Raw genomic sequence first — 8,586 nt, 5'->3', positions numbered from 1 at the left:
CAGTTCAAACACCGTCAACGTCTAATTGAGAGCATTAGACATGGAGTATGCGATGTCCAAGAAACCTATTCCTTTTAAGAGTCCCTTACCTGTTAAAAGTTCAAAATCCAACAATAGAAGGAATCCAGTAACAACCGCTTTAGCGTTTATTATTTTGTTCCTTATACTGAATCCAAATCCCAATTGAGTCTCATCAACCACCATTTTAACCTAAAAAATTGTAGAAAAGGAATCAGAGGTTTTAGAATGCAATTACAATGAGTTCGGAAATAATCGATGAGAATGATACTCTTGTTATGTTACCTCATCGGCGTTGACATCGGTTGCTGTTATACCGGATTGCGCCTTCCCACTAAAGACAATTTCAGTATAAGGATATAAATATATGTTTCATCTATTTTGGTAGGGTATACAAAGAGACTCCTCAAAGCAGGTGTTTGAACTCTCAATACAGGATTGTTTGGAAACACCAATTTATAGGCTCTATTACAAATCCGACAACATTTCAAATCCAAAGCCAAATGGTAATTCAAATGCAACTTCAATTTGTTCAGAAAATGCTCATAATCGATATAAAAAGATGTTACTAGACCTCAAATATTATATTCACAACTCAGTTTGATAACTTTTACCTTGAAATTTACGCAACAGCATCAAGAAACATCCCACAATAACTTGTATTGACATGTAAAATCTACATCATGAAACTTATTTAGAATTTCAACTACACATTTGGTTGTTTTTGACAGCATAGGCCCAACAGGAACACCTGGAGTAAAATCTCATTTCTTTGGAAGCTCTCGTACACCATGCGAACAATTTGTTTATTCATTATTTGCTCACAAGAGAGTTGGTTCTTTCAAAGTTTTTTCTACCATGGTACTCCAAACTGAAGTGATATAATACATTAGTGAAACCAAATTATAGTCATATTTGAGACATTAGAGCAAACAAAGGTATTTTGAAACATTAGACCAAATATGTAACAGCCCGATTTTATTCGCTATTATTTTAGTAATTATATTATTTGATGTTGTTAATAATAATTTATTTATTTATTATGTGATATAATAATTATTTAAGTATTTAATTATGTGTGTGTTTGTGTTATTTGACTTAATTACGTAATTAGAGAGGTTTTAATGATTTGGGCCTAAGTGGTAGAATATAACATAATAGATGGATTATGGGTTAAGCCCATTAAGATAAGAGATAGTAAGAGTAGAGATTAGGGTTGGAGAATCATAAATCATTTTGGGGAGAAAGAATAAATAGAAGAGAGAAAAACTCAAAGGGGTGAGCACTTGAGGGAAGAATAAAAATTATAGAGGAAGCCTCAATTTTCGCAGCAAGTTTCAGCATAAAACCACCTTGGCGAATCGGGCGTATCTCTCAATCCAACCGTTGGATCGTTCCGATCAAGGCTCAATTGAGTACACACTCTCCTAATCAAATGCTCCTAAAACTAGGGGTTTGAATTTCTTGGTGAAAAAGTATAAGTCAATACCTCATATAGAAACCATGGTCTCTCATATGTCTCAAAGGATCCTCATGCCAAATTTCAAGCTCTGATTCACAAGATTGATCAATCAACTCCTCAAACGATCAACAGTCGACCAATTTGACCTAAAAGTCAACTATGGTCAAAAGTTAAGTCAAAATTCCTGATTTTTGGTCAACATCAACATTTTAATGTTAGATTCATCATTTGATCAAGGGTTGATCATGATTCATCAAGAAAAGCTCCAAAATCATCAAAAATCTAAGTTTCTAAATTATAGTTTTTAAGGAGAAAGTCAACCCAACTTTGACCAGCCATATCTCTCTCATACTTTATCAGAAATTCCCGAACCAAATCTCATTCTCAAGGAAATTCAATTCTATACAACTTTGATGTTGGGTCCAAGGTCAAGAAATGCTTTCGCATAAGAGATATAAGCCAAAACATTACAGGTCCTTCTAGAAGATCGCAAAAAGCTATTTTTTGCCAGGAGCAATATCATCAAGACAAAATCTCCAAATGGAAAATATGTTCCAAAGTGGCTTGTAGAGGACACCTTGGGCTTTCCAAAAAGTCCTAGATCATCTCCATATGACAAATATTGAACGAGTTATGGCTTGCACAAGTTGGTCAATTTTGAGAAAATACACTTAGTGCAAAAGGGTGAATTTTGATTTTTTTGAACTAATGGACTTAAGATATGGATTCTCAACGTGACCATGGCCCATATGAGAGTTCTTAGACCAAATATTTTTTTTATATAATATTTATTATATTTACTTGAAGTCTTATTCATTTAAATATAAATAAATTAGGTAAAATATAAAATAATTTGTTTTAATTTAAAGATTAGTTTCCAAATCAACTATCAAGATGTCCCAAATATTTTATTCAAATCATGGCAAGGGAGATTGATACAAAAATAGCAACTTTCCATGATTTTTCCAATCTAAGATTCAATCAAATATTCACTATACCAATGATTGGATTTGTGTGCAAGCTTTCTGACCTTAATTCATCTATTATATAAGGACAACAATAGCACATGCAGAGAGGACGAAAAAGGATAGAAGGAGCAGGGTTTCAAGAAACTAAAAAACTTAAGAAAAGTGGAAGTTCGATTTTAGGGTTGGAGCCACTTTCAACCATTCTCAAGGATCAAACAAGGGTCTGGAACGTCTTAGGAAGCGCTCCCACCTTTCACCAAGCTTTGCAGCCTCGTGAACGACCATGTTCATCTCCATGGTTTGTGTTTCTTTTCCAAAATCGTATTTCTATAATTCTTGGATCTTTAATGAAATCTAACCATGTGTTCAAGCTCCTGTGACTGTTTAGAATACGTTTGAACCATTTGTTTTGAGATTGGACGTAGGAATTCGGTGTTGCCATTGCTAGGGCACCAAGATGATGTTCATTCGTTGTTGCACTTACAGGATGTTTCCGGCCAAAAAAAAAGCCATGGCCGTGATCAGGAGGTTCCATTAGGTAGATATAGGCGCCTTGGTTGTTTGGTTTTACGTGTATTTTTTAGTTTAATTTTTTGCAGAATTTGAAGGAGAAAACCGCAGATAAATTCGTAGCAGATCCCATGGCAAAATTCGCAGGTATCTTCAAGGAAGAAGATGAATAGTAGATGTTGGCCCCACGCGTGACCACACGATTGGCTGGTCAAGAGATTCCATCCTATTTTCACGCGCGTGCGTTTGCTATTGGTTGGTCAACTTGAACTGACCCTCTCTCCATTCTTCATTGGCTGACACAAAGCTTTAGGGCCCACGCGCATGTTCTTTTAAATTTCAAAGGGGGTGTTGTCATAATATATCATCCAACGGGTGCAGTCTATTGTCAACAAAATTACACAGCAGATTTGGTTGGAGACGCGTTGGCAACCAAAAGGGCTTGAGTTCGATCCTCACCCCTTGCACCTATTTTCCTCTATTTTCTTTAACAATTCTTACCTGCAGATTCAGTACAACGCTTCTCCTAAAGACCACGAAGTACTCTCAATGTCGATCGTTGGATCTCCTAGCCACACCGTCAGATCTCCATCAAATAAGATCTGAAGACCTCAACAATGCAGCTCCATGGTACACTTCCAGGAACCAGCGCATAGGATCATACACACCTAGGATTTTCCTCATATTGGGCCAGGATTTCTTGTTCTTAGCACCTACCTTTTCAGACAGCACCCCAGGTTTTGTTTAAAAATTATTTTTTCTTTTCATTCTTTTATTTCTTTTATTAACATGCTTAAATTATTAAAATCAACTATCAAAAACACAAAAAAATAGATTTAGGTATTAAATTAATAATTAGGTTATTTTATTTTTGGCTTTGATTTAACTTAATAACTTCAATTAACTTAGTAATTAGGTTTTATTTTGGTAATGACTTTGAAACTTAGATTTTTTATCTCACTTATCTTCGAACATCAATTCGTTCCCAATTCTCGCGATCTTCTTTCTCATCCCATATTCTATGATTGGCGCATGGTTGCTTATTTGATTTTTGCTATTTATCTAATTATTTAAATTCTTCTATTTAATTTCCGTCCCTATTTAATTTTTACCTTTTATTTAATTATGCTATTTATTTATTTAATTTCCGTAATTTAAATTCTAGAAGGTGTATAGGTCGCTCATTCAATTTTGATGTAATAGTAATTAGGACTTTTTACTTTCCGCAATTTATTTTCCGTCAATATATTAACTGCGTGGTTAGTAAAATAGGGAGTGATAAAACAACTAACTGGACATAGATCACTAAACTACAAGATAAAATATTCGAACTGAATCACGTGATTGCTACACACACCCACCTATAGGGTAACTCCTCTCACTGTTGCCTTTCGATCAGAATAGTCAAGTCCCTTAGAGCGTAGGGACTCCTTAGCCCGTTGCCTTCTATAAAATCATCATAGTCCCTCGATATAAAGAACATAGTCCCTTCGAGTTGCCTACGATAAATATGATCTCGTCCCTCGACGTTGCCTCGATAAATGATGATCGTCCCTTTGAATGCTAAGGAGTCCTTACATGTTGCCTAAATAACTATTATATCCTTCCTCGAGACTACCTATCCTCTTTATGGTAGGGACAGTCTTATGGCGAACGATAAATTTCGATGACCCTTAAACATCCAACTGAAAGACTTCCTGCCCTCTCATGGTATGGATAGACCCTTTCGCCCGAAAGACTTAAGGAACATGAAAGACAAAATTAGGGCAGGTGGTTCTTAATTGCTTGCTCAACACTTCAAATTACTTTTCATAATCTCTTTTCAAATCAATTCAAAAAGGCCACGCTTATTTACAAGCTAAAGTCCTTATTCAAAACATCTTTTTTTTTCAAACAGTTTCAAACAAACAAGTGAGTTAAACAATTAAGAGCCCATGGATAACCATGGATACAAAGGGTGCTTTAAACCTTCCCTTTGTATAACCTACCCCCCGAACTCAAGTCTTTTAAAAAGGTCTTTCCTGTTCTTTTTGCCTTTCTAATTAGATAAAATAAAAGTCGGGGGCGACTCTTGCTATCCGCAACATTTCAAAAAGTCAGTTCTCCCACCGTATTACACTTGGACACGGCGTTCCTGACTCGTAAAGGTAAGTTCTGACTGTAGCGATTCTCATTTTGAGGGTTTTAAGTTCGTCTGATAAGCCGATTTCCGAACTGGTTTTTAGGTGTGTCTCCAAATGATGTTAGGAAGGATTTCTTTTGGAGAAAAGCTTAGAGCTATGGTGAAAGAGTCCAAATTTACCAAGGTAGGGGTGGGGTTCTTTCATGATAAAGGGTTGTATGATAGTATGTTATGGCGGGTAGATTCTATACTTGATATTCATGTTCTTCTATGTGCAATTTTGGGTATTTGATGGTTTGTTGGAATGTGATGATATAAATGTGATAAGTTGTGTGTAATTGATAATCTATGTGCATTAAATTGTTGTACTTGTTATGGGTAAACCATTGATGGTGAAATAATGGGTTTAATTGTGGAATTGAAAATGTTAGGGTTTATGTTAAATTCTCATGAAATTGACTCTAATCATGTTTTGAATGAATTGTCGATAACATTTAATTATGTTTGTGCGAGCTATGTGATGAATTGTTGATAACATGTAATCATGTTTGTGTGTGTTATGTATTGATGAATTGTGGATAACATGTAATTATGTTTGTTGTTAGTATGTTGAATTTGTTGTTGTTGTTGTAGACCCTATGGTCAAAATTGATAGGTTGTATTGTGTGGATAAGCATGAAAGTGAATATTGTTGTATAGTTGGAAATGATTATGTTTGAAATAACATGATGTATGCTCTTTATGACAAATAGTTGTTGTTATCACGAGGATGATTATATGATGATACTTATATGATGATGATGTATTGTGAAGTTGAATATGTTGTTATTGTTGAGTTGTGGTTATTATAACGTGTTGTTGATGCATTGACGAGGCCTATGGACAATGTTGAATAAGTTGAATTGTCTCGATTTATGGACATGGTTGAGTGTAGGTCGTATGCCTAGTGTTGATCTAAGTTGATGCCATTGATGCATATTATAAGTTGTTGTTTGTTGTGTGTTGTTGTTGTCATTGCGCTGTTGTGAATTTGTTGTTGAAGTTGATAATCTCGTTGTTAAGTTGTGTTGTGAGCCATTGGCTAAAGTTGAACGGTGTGATTGTTGATATGTGACCGTTGTTCTGTTGTTGTTATGTCGTTGTTTTGTTTTCGAGTTGTGATCATTGTATGTTGTCGCATAGCATAGCATAATATTAAAGTTGGCCTGGATTGGCAATGTTCTAAGTTGGAGCTAATGCTCATTAAAATTGGCCTGGGTTGGAACGTTCTAAGTTGAAGGCTTTGCCTTATGCCTCAGAATTACTGGCAATGTTCTAAGTTGGAAGTTTACTTCGAATGGTACCACATGCATTTGCATAGTTTGAGTTGCATAATGAGTCGCATATCGAGTTGTTGTGTTGATGAAAGATTGTTATGTTAAGTTGATTATGTTGTTGTCTAAGTTGGATTAAGTTGATTATGTTGTTGTTTAAGTTGGATTAAGTTGATTATGTTGTTGTTTAAGTTGGATTTGCGATTGTGAATTCATTGTTATGTTTTGTTGATGTTTGTCATGATGATAGTTACGTTGATTCTCGTTGTGATTATGAAGGAAATGTTGTAGCTGTGGATGACTTAGTTGTGAATTTGAATATGTTATTATGATTGATTATTAACATTGTTGTTGTGATGCAAGTTACTTTGAGATGAGAAATGGTGAATAATGTATGATCTTATCTTTGCTATAAGTATTATCATACATTCTTTTATACTGTTTGATATTTTACTCCTTCTGCTGATGTTTCCCCTACCATGGGAAATGGGCAGGTACTCAAGTATAGTTGTGGAAGTTTGTAGCTTCATCGAGTCCAGTTGGTGTGTCGCTCTGATACGTAGCACTCGTGGGGATGTTTATTTTGTTGTTTCATGTAGTTAATATATGAGTTGTTGAGTTCTAAGTTGAATAATGAGAAGTATTATGATATTTTAAAGTTGTTTCTGATTCAATAAAGATGATTTGTTTATAAAGTCGCATGTTATTATTCCGCTGCATATTAAATAAAAGTTAGTTTGTTCTTAGAGCTGATATAAGTCATTTGTGATCCTCTGAGATTGAAGTGTTGCATATCTGATTATGTGTTGTTTATATGAAGTAAATGTGATATCCCAAATGCTTGTTGATAGTTTTTAAAATACTCTGATTTCTGCATTATAATTTCGGGTAGAATTTGGGGTGTTACAAAACAAAATAAACCAAATGAAATTTTGAATCTTTAGACATTGGGGATATAATGCAAAGTCGTAGTAAGATTCACGCATGGTTGGAAAAAATCCAGATGCTAAAGTAGTCGGAATTTTGCAAAAGGAATCATCCTTTGAAATACCGACCGATTCAAAACTAATAATCCTTCAATACCAGAAGGCAATTGCAATGCACCAGACTTGTCTACTACTTCCTCTGTTGTGTGCTTCTCGGGTCCAAGTTTGAAACCTTGCAAAAACAAATTCGAAGTACTTCAGGATGGAAAAGAAGCAAAAACATCAGTATATATTTAAAACTGAATAGCAACTGGAAAGCTCATACATGGTTTTTCTAACTAAATATCCTTACATTAATAATAAAACAAAAAATGGTTGTGTCATAGAAATTGGTGTATGTGCTTCAAACACTTTAGCAGCAGCTTCCAAACCCATACCACCTTTAAGTTCGTGATCCACCTTTAATAATAATAAAATGTAAACCTAAACTCAATCTTGTAACTAATTTCAAAATGAAAAAACCTAATAATGTCAGTGCCGAAAATTTGTTAAAAATACTTACATTTTTATTAAACATATTTATTTCAAAATGGAAAACCTAATCATGTCAGTGCGAAAAGTTGAAACCATGGAATTTCATGTAACTCCATATTTGTATTTCAACCAAAACCAAACTTCACCATTTCATTTTTTATTAGATCTTAATTCCTCATGTTTCCCTATAAATAGAGATCCCTCCCTCAGTTCAAAGACACCAAAAATCCCTTCCAAACTCAGAGAAAAACATAGAGAGATTTTGAGAATTCCATCAAAGTTCAAAAATCCATTTTTTTCGAATCTCCCTTTCCTTGCAAGTTTCTTGCAAACTTATGATCCAAACACCTTTCATATAACATATTGAAGCAACTGTAACTATAAAATTACTAATGTAAACACTTTATCATCATCTCAAAATCTCACTTTTTCAAGTTTGCAACTTGACTTAGTCAGAAGGATTAGGCAGTCTCAAAGCAAGACAAGCATTCCAACATACTCCTGGAGGTTCATACAAGCTAAAGAGATCATTATTTCATCTCTGTAAGCACTGAAAGAGGCATTGGACCTTGCTCCAATAGGTGAGTTTTTCTTGATTTTAGAATCTCCCATACAAGCATCATTTTAAAAATTTCTCGATTCTATTATGATTGTTGTGATGCCATGAGCTAAAACCCTATGAAAATGGCATTGATTATACTTGTATGCAATTTAATTTCATTTAGAAAATTTA

This window comes from Vicia villosa, linkage group LG6, assembly GCF_029867415.1.
Source record: "Vicia villosa cultivar HV-30 ecotype Madison, WI linkage group LG6, Vvil1.0, whole genome shotgun sequence".
In the NCBI taxonomy this organism is placed as follows: domain Eukaryota; kingdom Viridiplantae; phylum Streptophyta; class Magnoliopsida; order Fabales; family Fabaceae; genus Vicia; species Vicia villosa.
Note: the sequence above shows the minus strand (reverse complement) of the source record.